The sequence below is a fragment of the Myotis yumanensis genome, unplaced genomic scaffold, assembly GCF_028538775.1.
Source record: "Myotis yumanensis isolate MYYU_CA2020_CCGP unplaced genomic scaffold, mMyoYum1.0.hap1 SCAF_7, whole genome shotgun sequence".
In the NCBI taxonomy this organism is placed as follows: Eukaryota; Metazoa; Chordata; class Mammalia; order Chiroptera; family Vespertilionidae; genus Myotis; species Myotis yumanensis.
The window spans coordinates 73,129,718-73,150,178 of record NW_027223758.1 but is presented as its reverse complement, the minus strand read 5'-3'; positions in this window follow the sequence as shown (position 1 = coordinate 73,150,178).

Genomic DNA, 20,461 nt, shown 5'->3' with positions numbered 1-20,461 from the left:
ATTTTGTTCTTCATAAGACACCACTAAGAAAATGAAAATATATGTTAAAGACTGAGACAAAATATAAGATATATATATATACATCTGCTAAAGGACTTGTATCTACGCTACATAAAGAATTTTACAGTTCAGTAAGAAGACAATCAACCCGAATTTTAAAATGAGCAAAACATTTGAATATTTTCCCAAAAAGATGCAAATGGTTAATAAGTGCATGAGAGGTATTCAACATTATTGGGCTTTAAAGAAATACCCATTAGAATGGCTATAATCCATAAAGGGGATAAATGGTGATAGAAAAAAAATTTAAAAAATAGATAACTACAACAAAAACAAAACAGAACAAAATAAAAAGAATGGCTATAACCAAAAGTTTGATTAGAGCAAATGGTACTGGTATAGATAAACTAGAATCTCATGTATTTCTGGTGGAAATATAAAATGGTACAGCCATCTTGGGAAAGAATTTGGAAGTTTCATTAAAAACTAAAATTATAGTTACCTTACAACCCAGTAATTGCACTTCTAGGCATATATCCAAGAAAAATGAAAAGATGTTCACAGAGACTTGTAAGTGAATATTCATAACAACATTATTAACAATAGCCTAAAAATTTAAACAATCCAAATGTCCATCAACTGGTGAATGGATAAACTAAATGCTATATATATCCATACAATGGAACACTACTCAGCAATAGAAAAGAACAAACTCTTGAGAAACAGTACAACATGGATAAATCTCAAGTCAGTATGCTAAGTGAAAGAAGCCAGGCATAAAACTGAATATTGTATGATTTCAGTTGTAACAAATTTCCAGAAAACAGAAATCATTATGAAAGAAAATAGATCAGAAGGTTCCTGGGGCAGAGATTTAGAGTGAGGCCTGACAGCAAATGGGTGCAAAAGTTTTCTTGGAACATGGGAATGTCCTAAAAATTGAATTTGGGTGATGGTTGTGCAACTGTATAAATTTATTAAAAGCCATTGAAATAAATATTTAAAATGGCTGATTTTCATGGCATATGAATTATACCTCTTTAAAGAAAACCACCATAACAGTGGTTAAACGGGATTTAGAACCCCAGTAAGAATCTGGTTAAAATAACTGGAGGTAATGTTGCTTTTCTCCAGAAACAATCTAGAATAATGTTGTTCATTCCCATTAAGCAATGTCTATTTTATTTCTATTTCTATTCAATATATGGTCAGGGGATTATTTCATTGCTTTCTTTCTTTCTGCATAGTCTAGATGCACTTTTTAAAAAGATATTTTTATTTATTTCAGAGAGGAAGGAAGAGGGAGAGAGAGATAGAAACATCCATCATGAGAGAGAATCATGAATCGGCTGCCTCCTGCAAGTCTCCCACTGGGGATTGAGCCCACAACCTGGGCATGTGCCCTTGACTGGAATCGAACCTGAGACCTTTCAGGTCACAGGTTCTGAAACTCTATCCACTGAGCAAAACCGGCTAGAGCTAGATGCACTTTTGACTTAATATCTTCATTGTACTCCCTTAGCTAGCTGTTTGCTGTTTTCTTGAGACCATGTCTTTAATTCCATGATCAGTTTGAATTTTATTCTCAACTCTTAGATTTTATCAAGACCACCATGTTTTAAATGTCTTACAGTTTATGTCAATGAAACTAAGAAACATGTCGTTGGCTCCCTCTTACAGATTTATGATTAAAGAGATAGGCTAGGGAAGGCCAATGATTGATTCTAAGAGATACCAATTGCTCTATTCCTCTACCTGGTAATGAGTCCCAACCAGAGGGAATCAGCTAGTGTTAAATCTCATAATGACAAACAGAAATGCACAGTATCGTTATCACTAAGCCAACACCATTAAAGGCCAGTGTTTATTGACACTTCAGGTGACTGGATGATGCCTCTCCAGGCTGAGCTAATGAGAAGAACCTCTCCATTACCTCTTATCGAGATTAACAGCATCCACAGCTACCCAATGAAGGTGGAAATTACTGGGCAAGCATTGACATTAGCCATATGCTGGCCTTCAGTCATAATGCATGCACTCACAAACAGACTTGTAGAGTCAGAAATCCAGCTGATTGAAGGTTTTGTTTTAGCCAGCTGTTTGCAAAAAGCCTAGGCCCTCAAACGTTTTGCTCCCTCCAGAGTCTAGTGCAGGAGTTATTGTTTTCATGTATATCTCTCCTGTCACTTGTCTTAGATGCAAAAAGACCAGAACACACATTTAAATGTCTTTTTGATTCTCGTATTTCTGGGAATCACACAGCAGTTGTTATTTACTGATGGGATTTGCTTACTCAACTCCATTCATCCAAAGACCATCTCTGTAATTTGTCATTTCTACATGCTACTGGCAACCATTGATTAATTACTTTTTTTCTTAGAGTCAACTCAAATTTAAAAGATTCTAACTCAGCCACAAAGAACAACAAAATTTCACCATTTGCGAGAGCATGGCTGGACCTAGAGGGTATTACGCTAAGTGAAATAAGTCAGAGAAAGACAAATACAATATGAATTCACTCAGATGTGGAATCTAAATAACAATATAAATAAACCAACAAAGCAGAAATAGACTCATAGATATAAAGAACAGACTGATGGTTGTCAGAAGGGTGAGAGGTTGGGGGACTGGGTGAAAAAGGTGAAGGAATTGAGAAGTAGAGATTTGTAGCCACAAAATAGTCATGGGGATGTAAAATACAGTATAGGAAGTATAGTCATTAATACTGTAGTAATGATGCATGATGCCATTTGGGTACTGGAAATACCAGGGAGGAACACTTTGTAAAGTATATGATTGTCTAACCAACATATTGTTCACCTGAGACAAATACAAAATAATATTGAATGTAAACTGTAATTGAAAATAAAGAAATAAGCAAATAAAAATAAAATTTTCTATTTGTTCATAAAGAAATTGTAATCTTACTACCACTAATAAAAGATAAGATTTTAAAACATTAAAATAAGCCTAACTAGTAATTGCTACTTGCCTACCCAATATGCTTTCTAACCTTCTATATTAATAGAAAGCTTCTATATTAACAGAAGCTTGCTTTTTTAAAAAAAAATAAAAATAACAATAACAATGTGCCCAGACAGAAAACTACATTTCCCAACCTCATTTGCAGTTATGTTGGCTTGGCCTTGAATATGGTTCTGGCTAACAAGATTAAGGAGACGTTGCTCAAAAGGGATTCTTTTAAAACCCTGTAAAAGGGCTTGAGGCAGTTAACATATGTTATGCCTTTGCCTGTCCTTTTTCCCTCCCTGGACATGGGCACTATGATAGAGATGATGTGGCCATCTTGGGTCAATGAGGCACCAATCAGAGGTTGAAAGCTACACTCAAACATGGCTAAGCAGAAATCTCAGCAGACTAGGGTCTCTAGTTACTGTGCAAGAAAGAATGTCCTCTCAACTTATTTAACTTTTAAATCAGGTTTGGTCTTACTAGAAGCCAATACAGTCCTGAGATATTTATTGCTGTTCTCCTTAAATTGGTATGGACATCATACTTCGATAAACACACTGCTAATTGCATGCGGTCTTTTCTGAGGCCAAAGATCATTTTTATTTTTCACTATCTCCCATCAGCCAGAGCTAAGTTTTGAAGGCCCAGAGTGCCATCTTTTCCATTTGAATATGTATTATGTGTGGGCATTTCTTAGATTCTCTCTGTCATCGAAAGAGATTTAAATGATTATGGGATGAATTAAAATTTGTTGAAATATAAATACTTACAACATTACAGAGCCAGTCCATAGCCAGCCTTGTATCCTAAGGCTGCTTTTCTGCATAGGAATGTAGGCATACAGGTGTCCTTGTTGATTGTTCTACATTCTATCTATAGATACTGCTTCTCTCTGAGTTTTGAGGAAGACGATGTCTTGATTACTTAAAGCTTTGCTTGCTTTTAGAATAGGGATTTTAGAATTCATAAGCCAAAGAGCAGTAATTTGTATGGTCAACGATTTTGAGTAAACTATCTTTATCTTATTTTATTATCACAAGCAATGAACAGCAGAGCACGTAAAGTTTTTTCTCACTGATAGGTAATAGAAATTCTTTGAAAAACACTACAAATAATGATAATAGTAACAACAGCTACCGTTTATCAAACTTGTTCTATGTATTAAGTGTATATTTATACTTAATCTTTAAGAAATCCCATGAGGTAGCTATTATTATTGTTGTTGTTGTTGTTATTTGTTATCATCTCTAGTTTACATTGAAGAAATTAAGTCTTAGAGAAATCAAATCCCTTGCCCAAGCTCACATGTTGAGTAGCAGAAATTAGAAATAAATGTTTTCCCTGTGTAAACCTAAAGCCAGAGTGCTTATCTATTGCTTTCCTTGGTAGATCTAAGTGTGAAAATACCCTGACTTCTCTGCATGCTATTAATTATTTATACTTAAATTATTATAAAATATTAATGAATATGTATATTCATATTTCATATTAATTTAATAAAACCCTTAATAAGCCCTTAATAACATGAACCAATTAACTTACTGACCCTGGGCAAGTTATTTATTTATATTTATTTATGTTTCATTAACACATATGGCCTTAACTATGTGCCAGGCACTGCCCTAAGGACTCTACAAGTATTACCCATTTGATTCAAATTTCAACTCAATGAACTAAAAGAACACAAGAGGAAACTGAGGCACTTGCAAAAATTCAGCTTGTATTCCATGTGGATATAACTGATAAATAAATAACCATCTCCCAAAGACAGACCTATGACAAGATGTTTTCTTCCCAGACGCTGGAGAACAACCTCCTTGACAAAGGTTGGGGTGTCTTTGTGACAGCCCAGGAAACATCTTCAGATTTAACCACAGCTTTAAGATCTCATGGGAGACAAAGCAAAATAACAGAAGTCAGATGGCCTGACACTGTTGACCATGACCTGAACTAGAGCCTGGCCCTTGGTCAGCTTTGGGAATCCAAGTGCCATTGGTTCAAGCACACATCCTTAGGAAGATTGGCAGCTTCTGTGTATTAGGAAGTTACACATTATTGCTGGTAGAGGAGGGGCATAAATTACTTTCTTAGGATCCTCCCAATGTGTACAGAGATGTCCTCCCTAAAAACTCACTAGATGGTAGGATGCTGTCTTATGGGGCAAACACAATTTTTAATAATTACTAACATCTGCTTGAGACTTGTATCTTGAACTACTGATGAGCTTCACTATCTGGGCTAGTAGGTTCCGTTGTATGAATTCACTCTGCCCAGGTTACTTTAGCAATATGCTATTGGGACAGGTGGTGTTGGTTCTCAACCTAGTTTCCCTTTACTGGACTGAAGTCCTTATCTTTTACCTATGGGGAGTGTTGGCTGCTAGTGACTCACACATGCTCTTCTGGGGAATTTTTTCTGCTGATGGGGACTGCCTTGTCTTGGGAATTTATACTCTTTTCTCTATTGCCAATAACTAATGATGGTGCACAACTGTCTAATCTCCTATTCCTGGGGTGGCCTGTCTTGATCCCTCACTGCCTTACAGGTTCCCCTTGAAAAGCAGTCCCTCAACAAATCACTTACATAAGGCTCTGAATCCATCAAGGCAAAAAGGTTCATCCGAAGTTTCTAAGATTCTTGTCTTTAATGACTGAATTCCCCCACTCACCCTCATTTTTGGCTCACATGTGCTCAAATAAAAAGTCAGAGTTTTTTGACTGCCTCCTGACTGAACACCGTAATTATTTTCTTTTCCCTCATATCCCTTTCAAACAATAAAAATGGTTTCCATTGCTTATAAATAGCCAGCCCTGCTACTCCTGCAGAAGAAGGAAGGACAGAAGTACAATCCCAGAAGAGAAAATATTCTGCATTCCCCGAGAACCAGTGACCAGTAGAGATGGTATTTAATTTAACCAGGAGCATTAGAAAATTATCCACACTGTTTCAGAGCAAGGGTCAACTCCAGAACAAGGAAATAAAATAGTTTTTAACTAGAAGTTACTAGCTACATTTAAGGAGGAAGATCGGATTGAAAAAAATGATTTCTGTGATGGATAACACATTTTCCAAGATATCCCTGAACATAATATTGGTAATTCTTAAAGAACCCAGAAATACATGGGGCAAAAGGAGGTGACATGAGCACATTCATTTAAAAACAGACCAAAAGGGTTCCTGCTTCTAACCATCCTGGAATCTAAAGATTTGGAACATTTAAGTAAGCTTTTTTAGCTCAAATGTTTTGCTGCTGTTTAGACATGAAATTTGTTTCCTATCATCTGTCAGCTTCACTCTACACTTTAGTTGATGAAGGAAGCAGAGTGATCATTAGCAGTCAGCCTGGTATAAGTGGAAACAGAGATGAAATAAAAAGAGGCTCATGGAAGGTATTGGCTATGTCTATTAAGTTTCACCCTCAAAAATATCAAGGAAAGGATTTAATGTGCTAATGTTTCAAAACTACTTTTTAATATAATGAGATACAATTTGCTCATGTGATTTTGAATTTTCAATAATAAAAACACTATGGGCAAGACGATCTCCTTTAGAAATTGTCAAAATAAAAAGTAAATCACATTACAAATAAATTTAATTCCAATAATTTTCAAACATATTTACCAAGGGTTCATTTAGGGCTAAAAAATATGTTTTAAAGCATCAAAAAATGATAAAGTGATACAAAGAGTAGCAAGCATGATGCCAAGGAGCTCATATCGCTGTTGGTTGGAGAATATAAAGATGCCATGAAGGAAGTAACAAATGATGCAGGCCATTCAGAATAGGTAGGGTTTAGGAAGGTATAAATAGATGTTGAAAGGAAGATGTTAGTGACAAGAAATAGTAGGGCCATATGTTCATAGGAAGGAAAGAGTAGGAAGAGAAAAAAGTTTTATCTGGCACTTAGGATACTAAAGAGGAGTGTGGAGAGATCATCTTGAAAAATATGTTGGTGCTATCGAAGAGGATTATGGGATTTAGTGGTCCAGCCATTGTCAGTGTGTGTGGGTGTGTGTATGCTGGATTACAATAAAGAGATCTTAAAGGTGGAACACCAGGCAGAGTAATATGGCGATGATCTAATCTGAGTAAAGAAGGCATGAGCACACAGGAGATAGTGGAAGTCAAGGGAAACTAGAATTTGAATAGAGAAGAAAAGATCAAGACTGCCAACCACTATAGAGAGAATGAGAAAGGGGATGGTCAAAGCAAAGTGATTGGATTTGACAAATAGGAAGGCCTTTGGTCAACCAAAGCCAGTACTTATTCTATATATTCTTTATCTTCAAAAGCCAACCTTAACAACAAGAAGTGAGTAGTGGCAGTTTGTTTGGGAGGTGATTTCAGAAAGCACAAGGGGGGAGTGGGGACAGTGAAGCAGGGATGGAAAGAAAGTCAATAAAAGGTACATCAGTGGGCAAATGATACCTCTGGAAGGATCTGTAGAATGCATCTAGAGTTGGTCCAGGGAGAGAGGTATTTATTCAATGACTCCAGCTCCTAGTAGGTTGGGTGTTGTTCCTAGAGGCATTATATCCTCTCTGCTCTGGGTAGAGCAAACTCCCTATGGTCTCTCTCAGATAGAGAAGCAGAGAAATGTAAGCACTTGAATTATCCAGGAAATCGCTCACTGAAGCCTTGGGCAAACTTAGAAGTAGGAAAAGCAATTTGGAATTGGAGTATGAGTAGGCCACTTCTCCAAGAATCTTATGAGGACTAGGTACTTGTAAGTGACTTCCATCTTCAAGGTCACCAAACAGTGTGAAATGGCTTGGCTATCACATCTCTTCCATGGGAAAGAAAAAAAAGAGAGGCACTTTTATAAGAGTCCACTTCATTTAACCATCCTTCTTATAAGTATCACATAACATCTCATTCACCAGAACGTAGTCATATGGCCAAATCTTGGCGAAAGGAAGGCTGGGAAATGTAATATTTTAGTTGGGAACATTACTGTTCCACATAAAAATATGGTTTTGTTATTAAGGAAGGAAGGGTAAATAGAGATTGGGAGGCAGCCAGCAGTCATTGCCATGCCATATAAAAAGTATATTTAAGTCAGAGTTTTAATTTCCTTTCTAGTTATCAGTTCTGGGTCCCACCCACTAGATTTCTGGTCCCTTGAAGATGGGAATGGGTTTAGGTTTACTGTGTTATTATTCCCTGTGACTCACACATTGAGGTTTATTTTTTCCCCCAGCACAGTCTAGCCTACTTGCTCCTTTTTGGCTTTTTAAGTAAGGAAATCAATATCATTACTCCAATTAAAGGGAACAGTGATGATGTCCAATAGCTGGTCATAATGAAAAGTCAGGAGTTCCCGAACCTCAATTTTGGGATTCATCAAAGCAGCAGGTGGCCCTAGAGATGGAAATTGTGGGTTATTTGACATACTTAATTCTTCAAAATAGTAGATAAATACACTGCCCAGAACCCATTTAGAATAGTATTTCTTCATTTCCCATCACGCACTCCTTCACACACAAACCTACACCACTGTCCTCCTTAGGTCTGAAGGTATTTTTAAAAATATTTTCCCATAATACTGGACATGGCTCCCCAGTAGCAATGGACTTGGACTCAGTAGACCAGGATCTTGATTCCATGTTCTTGATCACCAGCAAATATTGACAAGCCATTTACCATCTCCAAGCTTTAGTCCATTCATTTTATTTTATTTTCCTTTTTATTGAATTTATTAAGGTGATATTACTTAACAAAATTATACAGGTTTCAGGTGCACAATTCATTTTCAAAGTAAGCATAATCACACTGTAGAAGTTACTGAAGAGAAGGGATCTTTGAAAAGTTCCTGCATAGCTCTTAGTCAGTAGGCAATCAAAATATGAGCTTTAATATGAATCTCTTCTCTTGTGCCCAAGACTACAGAAGATTCGCACTTGGCTCTTTGACATTGGAGCATCTCTGTTGCCACTCATCATACCATGGGAAACCTCCCAAGAATCCTGCGGGTTTTCTGCCCAGACTCTTGGGCAATTGGCCCTGACTTTCCTGAGATATACAGGAGGCCTCCAAATGACAGACCTCAGAGAGAGCCTTTCTGAATGGTTCTTCCAAGCACAACAAATCAATTTCTTCTCCTTGCATATTCTGAGAATTAGCAGAGAGCCCATACATATTTCAGAGTTACTTCTTGATATAATTATAGTTCATTTAGCCAGCAATTACAGTAATAGAAAGATTGGCAACCACTGCAAATCAGGTTTAAAGGAATTGATGGCCTGAACTGCTAGAAATTCATTTGCCCAGCTCTAGTGATAGACATGATGGGCTTGAGACCTCACCTGGGGAGTGGGGGGGGAGGGAGACTGGACATCCCAGTGGGGTAGATTGACTAACCATGAGGGCCATTTTAGGCCCTAACAAGTAAGTAAGTCTTCACCTCCTATAACTATTAACTATACCAGCCAAGAGGTCTGGACACTTTGTTTTTAAGAAACTGTAAAAAAACACAAATGTGTACAGAGCACTAGAGTAGAAAGGTGACTGTATGTGGGGTGGTGGTGGGGGTGGCGGGGGGAAGGGACTCTAGTGTATAAGTAAGCCCCATACCATTTCAGCCCCCATATAAATTTTCACTAAATTTTATGTAAGCCATTGAAACCAATTATTTCCAACTATGTTTCATTCTTTTAAATTCAAACCCATGTCTGATTTATTTGTTCTTTAATTTTTAAATGCTTATGCCCAGATATCTTCAAATGGCATCTTTCAATACATGTTAGTTTATTAATAGGTATTTATGAAGAAAATTATTTTTAAAACACAACAAAGACTAAAAAACTAAAGATGAAACACTAAATATAAAAAGACAAAATAGTGTCAGAAAAATGGAAAATTAAGCAGCATTTGTAAGGTAGATATGTCTAGTGAAATAGGAAGGAAGGAAGGAAGGAAGGAAGGAAGGGAGGAAGGAGGGAAGGAGGGAGGGAGGAAGGAAAGAAGGGAGGAAGGAAAGAAGGGAGGAAGGAAGGAGAGAGAGAGAGAGAGAGAGAGAGAGAGAGAGAGAGAGAGAGAGAAATCAGTAAATCCTTCCCTTCACTGAAAAAAAATCAGTGCCTGTAGGTGAAAACAGAGTCATAACTGACAAAGTGTTGAAATATAAGCACAAAAAAGAATAATTTACCAGTCATTGAGGCAGAAAAATATATTCATACTTCACTGTTGCAACGTTGGTCTTTCTGTCACCCCCTTAAATAAGTTGTTCCATAATGTGATCAGGGTGATCTTTCTATATGTGAATTTGATCACACAGCTCCCTTGTTTAAAACTCCTCACTGGTTCTTCCTGTCCTCTACCCAGTGAGTCCCACGTTCCTGAGCAAGACGTGGACTATACCTCTCACTCCTGTCTTGTCTCCTGCAACTCCTAACCTCTCTGTCTCAAGAACCCTGCAAAAAAACGTGCTGTCGAATCCATCACAGATGCCCTTCCTCCCTTTCTATACCCTCTTAACTCTTACTTTTCATTCAGAACTTCTCTGATTTTTCAGGTCCTCCAGACAGCCTTCCCCTTCTCAAATAAGGATAAATCTCTGTATCCTGTGCTAATATATAACCAATCATACTTCTATTGTGACGCGTTTTGTATTATTCTGACCTTTCCCATGTTTGTTCCTTGCTTCTCCCACAGATTATGAGTGCGCTCAGAGTTGAGTATGTGTTCTAGCTTTTAACATGGTAACTAGTCCAGATGCCATGCTATGTTGATGTGAGATTTTGCTTGTTGACCTGAGTCATGGAAAGTAACTGGGCCATATAGCAAGCACAGAAAGAGAACTCGGACAGAGGCAGATAAAGTGAGGACCTGTCTTTCCTGAGTCCCCAGAAATTTAGTAATATCTTCGTCAGTAGTTTCAATTTAACCTCTAATTCTACAGACCATTTAGAAAGAAAGGAATCAAGGCTTTGGTTTTCATCTTGAATGTATTATTTTATCATCAGTATAGGTCAGAGACCAGTAGTGGATTACAGCAGGTAGAAAGGCCCTGAGGCTGGACTGTGCCTGGAGACACCTTAAAAGGCCAGTGTGTCTGGAACAGAGAAAGCTAGGTGGGGAAAAGTAGAAGATGCAGTCACAATGTTAAGAAGCAGGCAACCCCTGGGGCCTGTAGGCCATGACGAGCTTTGACCTTTATTTTGGATGAGATGCAAAGCCATTGACAGGTTTGGAGCAATGGAGTGACAAGATATTATTTACATTTTATCAAGATCACTCTTGACTACCTTGGGTGAGTAGGGACAAGGTTGGAATAGATCAGTTAGAAAGTTTCTTCAGTTATCCAGGTAAGAGATACTGGTGGACCAAAGTGGGAGCAATGAGAAAGGAAGTGGTTGTATTGTGCATATAAAGTATTTTAAATGTACAGCTAATAGGATTTCCAGGTGGGTTGCATGTGCTTGGTACTGAAAGATAGATCAACTGTGTGAACAAGGAGGGACAGAGGAAAGAAGAGCAGAGATAATGAAAGTGATGACAGTTCTGTGTCATTCTAAAAGTTGTGCAAAAAAAATAAAAGGGACAGATGCCTTGCCACTTCACAGGCTATGAAACTGACAAAACCAACAACCCAATGAGATGGCTGAAACAGGAGAAACCTGCTTATGCATCAAAATCTCTAATCTTCAATGCTATGCCATAGAGCCTGCACCAGTGGAGAAACCTACTGTATCCAATGGCTCAGGACAGAAGGAGTCACCCTGAGGAGACATTTGGGAAGAGAATATGGCTGACACAGGGCAGTATCTTAAGAATGTCTGGAATCTTCCACCTTAAATAACAAGAAACAAAGTTACTGTTTCCAAGAATTGAAATATACTGGTAAATGGATCCTAACTGACTGACCCAGATTCACCACTGATACAGGGAGATGAACCTGGCAGCTACAGCTAATCAGAGTTTAAGCAATGGGCAGCTAAGTCTGACCCAGGACCCTTCATTCAGCTCTGGCTTTCCGGCCCTTGTTCCTCTCCCTTATTCCTTGTATCACTAACCAACATCATGTTTAAATGGTTGAATTCAAGCCCCAGACCATCGTGGTCTCCCTTATCCCAAGGCAATACAGTGTACCTTCTTCTCAGCCTTCCTCTAGCTCCAGCTTGAAGCTACAGGGAAATTGCACAGAGAATTTACTCACCAGTTTTCTCTCCTTCAGACACAAGCCCAGTGAAGTGAATGCAGAGAACTAAACCCACCCTTTATATCGCCTCCCATCTTTGACCCCTGCATCTTATTGTCTCAGGAGAGAATCACCAGCTCCTTGTCTAAGCCCTTTAGAACTTTACTCCCTGGGAAAGCCTAGGTCAGCTCAAACATTAGGGAGACATTTAGATTGGGGGTATGGGGGATAATTTAATATTCCCAGTTTTTCCATTTGCTGTTGAACAAACCTTATTATGGCAGAGCTCCTTTGAGTCTCTTGGCCGGGAAACTGGATTAAAAAGGGCCACATACTAAACTGACAAGCTCAGGGCAGATCTGCATGACAGCCTTACACATTCAGAGACCTAAAGTAACCACAAGGAATGGTCTAAAATTAAAACTTCATAACTAAAAGTGAGTCTTGATGGGTAGTCACATCCTACGCAGGTATCTTCCCAGACAAAGATCAGTCTTTACCTTAACCGAGCCTCTCTATTGTCTTATTGGGTCTATGATAATGTATCTTTGGAATGTCAGAGTAATCCCCTTTTTCCAGACCCTTCAGGGTATAATCCTCCAACAGAGCCGGAGACCCTGGAACCCCTCATTGTTATCTTGTTCCCTGTACACCATCTCTATGTGCTGCAAATATTCATTGTTAACTATCCTGTACCCACCAATATAAGAGAAGGATGTGTCTATTCATTTACTTTTTATCCCCCAGAGGTTTTCCTGCTTTAAGTTCTCCTGCCTCCCTAATCAATCATGGATAGATTTCATGAAACCCCCTTACGTCTTCCCCTTGCGTTCTGATGTATAATGCCATTCTCTAGAGCATTTTCTCAGTCCACTGAGATTTTGATTTCCGGCAGTTGTCATCAATTTGGCTCAAATAATCTCATAAAAATTCTCTATCGGTCTGGTATTTCTTACATTGACAAAACTCAGATTATTATGACCACCTGACGTTTATAGGCAAATTAGCTATAATTTCGCGCTGAAGTTGCTAGAGGGCCAGACCATTATAAATAGGGAAGCAGGTTGTTTACCACAATAGTAGAAGTGATTTTTTTTCTGAAGATATGGGTAAACAACGTGATTTAACAGCCTTGGAACGTGGGAGATATATATATATATATATATATATATATATATATATATATACACACACATATACAGAGCTGATATGCTAATTAGACTGAAGAGCAGAATGATCTTCTGGACGACCTTCCAGAGGGCTGAGGCAGTCGGGGCTGTGAAGGCCAAGCCCTTTGCACGAATTTCATGCGTCCGGCCTCTAGTATACATATATTTTAACCAGTTGTATACTTACTCTGCCATGAAATGAGATGGTTTAATTGTGTTTGAAATCATGAAACATGAAACCAACATGCAATCAGATTCACTATAACATGATATAACTAAAAGACAATGAGTTTCTAGTATTTTTATTGTTTTTCATAGCAATCCTATTTTACTGCTGATATTTATTGACACTTACTTTATGCAAGTCCTGTACTAACTTTATTATCCCTAGAAAATTTTATTTTATTTTATTCTCACAACAACCCTGGGGGCTCAGTGATAACATGATGTGCATTTTATAGCTGAGGAGAATGAAGGTTGGTCAAAATTGTATGCATTAGGGTTAGAATCCTATATCTATTTAAGGCCAGATTCTGACTCTTAAAGCATTCACTATATATTATTATCATACAGCAAGTGTATTTTAAGCATTTGCTTGGGCCTAAGCATAAATACAGCCCAATTATTTTTGCATTTACTTCCAAACTGAATGTATTTCAATTCAGAACTCTTCCCCAAAGGAACAGTTCAGAGTATAAATCTTTGATAAACTGTCTCTGAATGTGTTTCAAAAGACAAAGAATCTGAACACTCTTCCTTCCAAAGTCAGGAAGTGGTTCTAGTATCTTCTTCTTTTACAGAAGTATATGCCTCAGCAACCAGAACTCAGTTGATACTGATTACAACATTCAGTAGACTGTGGGCCGCGATACTCATACTGATTATAACATTCAATAGACTGTCATTGGTCTTTCTAAGAGAAGAAATGAGGAATGGGCCATTCGTTTTACTGAAAAATTAAAAAATGTTCAAATATTGTTGCCTCAGTAAGAAAACTACTTGACAAATAGAGAAATGATATATTGATAAGGAACCAGATTCCTGCTACAGTAGATTGGTTTTGCATTAAGGTCTCGGTCCAGATGATTTTAGTTGACTTTCTTACTGATGCATTCATCCAAAGTTAGGATTTGGGGACTGTGTCCTGGTGGAGAAATGTATCTTAAAGTTGGATCACGTGCTCAGAGGCCCTGCCTCCCTACGCTAACACAAAGCACCACTGCCATGCTTTAGCAGGGTGAGGACTTCTTAAATCTTTCTGTTGCAACTTTGCTGAGTTAACAATAATAAGCTTGTTATTGACACCCTGGTAAGAGAACTCAAAGGGCAAGCACCAAACCACCGACTGCTGTAATCTCACTCTGAGAAATGTTGAAAAGAGAAAGAAAACTGATATTGCTACCATTCTCATGATGGAGCTTACGAGAAAGACATCTTAGCGTAGACATGGGCACTGTGCCAACATTCATTCATGCACTTAGCAAACATTTTGAAGCCAATTTTACCAAGTGTAACTCCTTATATATATCCTGGTTGTGTTGGAGCTCTCTCTGGGGAAACTTCCTGATTAATATATCTATAATCATTGTGCTATGACCTCTAATCCACTTCTCAACCGCAACTGATCTGCCTTTTGTAATCACAATGAAAAATAAGCTTTGAGGTTTAGAGTTGCTTACACTGACATCTCATTGCTCTTTGGTAAACATCCCATTGATTTTGAACTGGAAAGACAGGCACCCTGAATGAAAGGACTACATTTCCCATATATAGTTAGGTATAACCATGTGACTAATTTCTGGCCAATGAGAGGTAAGCAGTTGTTTTGTTTTCGTTTACTAGAATGTCTTGGGGGGCTGTATAGAATAAGCTGATACCACTGTAAGTGTTGCATTGTTTCCTCACTTACCCCATCTTTTGGTCTTTAGCAAATATGATTTCAGGAGATCTAGCAACCATCTTAGACAACAAGGTAACAAGAAGCCTAACAATAAGAACAGTGCAGAAAGGTAGGATCCTGTGTCCCAGATGTGTGTAAGTCCAGAATAGGCACAACTATTTTAAAGTGAAAAAAGGAACATTAATTGTTACTTGGATCTGGGGGAGGATAAGAAGTTTGAGTGGGGTAAAAAAGAAAGATATAAGAAAACATTTTTGGTTTATAGAAAACATTTTGTATCATAATTGTAGTCATGGTTATTGCAGTGTATACATTTGGTAAAATTCATTTGATTGTATACTTATGATGGGTGTATTTTATTTCATGTAAATTATATGCTCATATAGCTTGTTAACAAGAAACCACACAGGAAATGTCCTGAATTTCACAATATTGGAACTTCTTAATTTGGGGCAAGAAAACAATGGCCACCATCATAACTACTTACTGTAATATTGGAGATCCTTTCAGGGGTGACAATAAAAAGTAAATGAGATTCAGGGCTCTAAAAAAGGTACAAGATAATATTATTCGCAGACTTGACTTATTTGTTAAATTTAGGTTGTAGCATTAAGTATATTTGATACTGTTATAATTAACCTAGTTATTAATAACAGGAAAGGAGCAAAGGGAAGGCCAAATATTATAGGCATGTCCTCTGGGTAGCTTTGCCAGGAAGCTGCAGCTTTATATTCCCCAGGGAGCCACCTGTCTATTCCCCCCAGATCTCTGGGGGAAGGGCCTGGACAAGGAGGAGATAGACACATGCCCAGTAACGTTGTGGTGACATTGGGAAAGTACTTGGCTGGGAACAGATAATTGGCCAGAATGGCCACTACAAGGGCTGGAAATTGGAGATATTTAATCACCTACACAAAGGAATCTGATCTCTTGGTTTCTCCCTGTGCTCTTGGCTCCCTGGGGACTCTTGATGCAGGGGACACGCTCTCTTGACTCCTCTGCATTTGCCCACGTGGCCCGAGGTCATGTGGACCCCACACACAATGGACTAATAGATGAGCTAGCCTGATACTGAACTGGACCTGGCTGCGATATGGAACAGAAACGGACACTGGCTGTGCTTTTAGCTCTACTGAAACACTTCTGTGACTGAAATGAGATGTTGGAAACCCAGGGATGTAATTCTACACAAATAGAAATCACTCATCCTCCCCTGCCAGTCTTTTTCTCGAGACATCATAAGGACTCCACCCCTAGCACTCAGTGAGGAAAAGGATACCTCAACTTCCCCAATAACACACTGATGTTTATTTTCTGTAATTTTCAATGTGTTTATAATATTAATTAAAACAAACAATAGTTTGTAAGTTGCAAAGATAAGCAATATCAGAAAATGATTGTTACTTTATGCATTAAGAGATTATAGTTAAAAAAATCATATGGATATTTTAACATCTCACAAAAAATGTCAGTTGATAAAGTGTAGCACCTAATTCAGGAAAAATAAACAAAAAAATCAAGCAAAACATATTTTAATAAAATAAAAATACTTATCTTGAGCAAACATTATTTAAAGTCAATAGCACACATATAATTAGAAATGTATCTCCCATTGCCATTAAAGTAAGTAAATTGTTCTACAATAGTTATTTTGGGATCATAAACAATGCAATTAATATTTAAAAAATTAAAAATATGAATTTTCATAGTGAAGAATGACTACTTCTTTTGAGAAATGTCTCAATTTTGTGAGACAACACCAAGAAAATCAAACTCAGAACTTCTTTTTTATATATATACGAGGGGCCCAGTGCACGAATTCGTGCACCTTGAAAGAAACTGTGGGCCGAGATGCTGTGGTGAGCACGGGGCAGGTCTCAGCCTATCCTCTGTGCCCCCGCCCAGCCCCTCCCACCGCAGCCCAGATCCCCTGTCTGCTGACAGCCCTGCTCCTGCTGCCACTGCTCACATGCACTGATAGTACCAGCCCCGCTTGCATCTGCTGATGGTGTGGAGCGGTTGGGGCCAGCGCCATCAGTGGGTGCGAGTGGCGGCTGTTGCCCCGATCGCCCCTCAGGAGCAGGGGGAGGTGGAGAAGCTCTGAGGAGCGACTGGGGCCAGCAGCCATGGCTCACACCCACTGATGGCACTGAACGATTGGGGCTGGTGTCAGGCCCCAGCAGCTGGTGTGAGCACTGGACATGTAGGAGCAAAGAATTTTTAGTAACCACCAGAGTCTCGCCCCAATGACAGCTACTGGTGCCTGCCTTGGTCTGGCGCTCCCACTCACCTACTCCACCATCTCGCCATGGCCAACGCCCAGCATGTTCTGAGCTCTGCCGCCTGCTGCCAACACCGGCCATGTTCCACATGTGGCCCCTGGTGGTCAGCGCACATCATAGTGACTGGTTGTTCAGTTGTTCCACCATTTGGTCTATTTGCAAATTAGCCTTTTTTTATATAGGACCAGAGGCCCGGTGCACAAAATTTGTGCGGGGGGGGTGGGGGGCGGGTTCCCTCAGCCCAGCCTGCACCCACTCCAATCAGGACCCCTCGGGGGATGTCTGACCACCGGTTTAGGTCCAATCCCTGTGGGCCTCACCTGCTTACCTGCCTGATTGACCCTAACCCCTCTTTCTGCCTGCCTGATCAACCCTAGCTGCCCACCCTTGCAAGCCTGATCTTACCCCCAGCTGCCCTCCCCTGCCGTCTTGATCTCGCCCCCAACTGCCCTCCCCTGGCCTATTCTCACCCCTAACTGCCCTCCCCTGCCGGTCTGATCTTGCTCCCAATAGCCCACCCATGCAGGCCTGATCTTGCCCCCAACTGCCCTCCTCTGCCGACCAATTTGGTTCTGATTGGTCAGTTTCTATGCCAGCCAGCATCAAAAGCTCTGCCTCCCAGGCTGCCATTGGCTCCACAGTTGACCCAGATTTGGTTCTGATTGGTCAGTTTCTATGCCAGTCAGTGTCAAAAGCTTCTCCTCCTAGGTAGCTATTGGCTTCTTACATTCACCCAGATTTTGTTCTGATTGGTCAGGTTCTATGCCAGTCAGCATCTTTGGTCCTATCAACAGGGCCTGATCAGAAAGGCACAGGCTGATCAGCGGCCATGGTGGAGACCTGGAGAAAAATGGAGGCCTGGCTGTTGGCCAGGCTGGGAGAGAAAGATAGGCAACATCTGATCAATGGCTACCACAGAGGCTACGGATCAGACCCTGCCTCTCTCTCTGCAGGCCTCTCTCCGGGCCTGACCCTCAGCCCCCTAGGCAGTCAGTGCTGGGTCAGGGCGCCTGCAGCAGCCCCAGTCAGTGCTGGGTTGCCATGGTGACCCAGTCTGGTCAGGCCTTCCATAGTTATGACCCTGGCTCTTTATTATATAGATATTCAACATTAACCAATGTGAAATGTTAGATAAACAGGAAAAAATCTCATTAACTAGGAACCAATAGTGCACAGATGAGCATCAAGAGAGCAAATAAACAACAAAATACTTGAAAATAATAGAAAGTGAAAATACTCAAAATTGAATAAAATAATTTAATTGTTAGTTACTATATTCTCAATGTTTGTCATATATTATATGCTTAATAAATATCTGATGAGTGAATAAATGTAAAAGAAACAATATTGACAAAGGGGCATTTAAAGTTTGTTGAAAATATATTAAGATTTTGGTTAACCACTTGGAAAAATGTCTTTTAGTTAAACAATCATCTGAAAATAATGACTTTTAATTATATCTTTGATATTCATAATATCTTTATGATACTAATGGAAAATTTTTTATAATCATTTTTTGTTAATGAATTAAATAGCATTCTGACATAAGAAACCTTAAAAAAGTAATTAAGATACTTGGTGTCATTTTCTTTCTCATTATTTTAGTAGGAAAGCCTATAGTGTTTCAGCCTTAACTATGATGTTGGCCGTTGGTTTAAGAAAACCTTATTTTAGATTTTTAATTATACTTTGATGCCAATTTTACTAGTAGTATTTTTGTTATTGTTCATTACTAAATCATGGGTTTTTTCTTTTTATCATATGCTTTTCTTACTTGGCCCAATAGGACCTTTTTTCTTCTATTTTTAGAAAACAAGGTGTGTGTTTTGTTTTCTGTCAGTGTTTTAAGCAGAATTATAGCAGGTTCATTAAATTAATTGAAAAGCCCACCTTTTATGGTTGAAATAATTTATGTAATTTTGAAATTATCTATTTATTTCAAGTTTAAAATTATCTGTAAGAAAAAAAATGCAACAGTGATTATACTAAAAACAAGTATAACTGAATTGAGGCAACAAACACATTAAAGAGAGAAAATGTCATTTATTTTATAAACATAACAACTATAACTTGCAGTGATAATGTGATTGTTATGAAATTCTATGTGCCAGATAATACAGTATCAAACTGTATAAAGTGAAACATATAAGCAATTAAATGAAATCAGATGATAGAAAATAAAATTATACTAAAACTTTAAGATAAGAAATATAAAATAAACAAAAATAATTTCATATGAGAATATTTTCAACATGACTATTTAGGACAGTGATAAATTTAAAAGGCACAAAAGAACAGTCTTAATTATGACACATCAATAATTTGTGATACTATGTAGTTTTTAAAAATCATATTCTAAATAACATTTAGAGATAGGAAAATATTATTGTGATATTTTTAATTTTAGTCTTAGATTTTAAAGCTATAGAACACTATAAAATCAACAGTATAAAACCATCCAGAAACGATAAATATAACTGTTTTCTCATATAAGTCTCTTTTTTACATGACTAGAGTAATCTCTCTCTCTCTTTCTCTCTCTCTCTCTCTCTCTCTCTCTCTTTCTCCCCCTCTCCTTCTCCCTCTCCCAATTCCATTTCCATCTCCCTTTCCATTCTGACATGTCACCACTATTAAAAATTTAGTGTATATCTTTTTTACCTTCTTCTTTTTAATTTTATTTTTTTGCTTCTGGTGTAAATCTTTTAATCCATTTATATATTCAAATATAACTCTAATAATCCATAGTGTTTCTTTGTTGTTTTTAATTCACATTAATGTTACCAATACTATATTATAATAGTAACAACTATTAATTTTTTTGTTTTTAAAATCAAATTTCTGAGATCCAATCACATTAAACTATAGTTCTAACTGTAGATATGGATTTAAATATAATTGATATGTATCTTAATTTTCTGTATTTTGCCTTACACCACATTAAATTACAGAATTTTACTTTTATTCTTTTCTAAAGTCATCTTTGTACATATCTGCT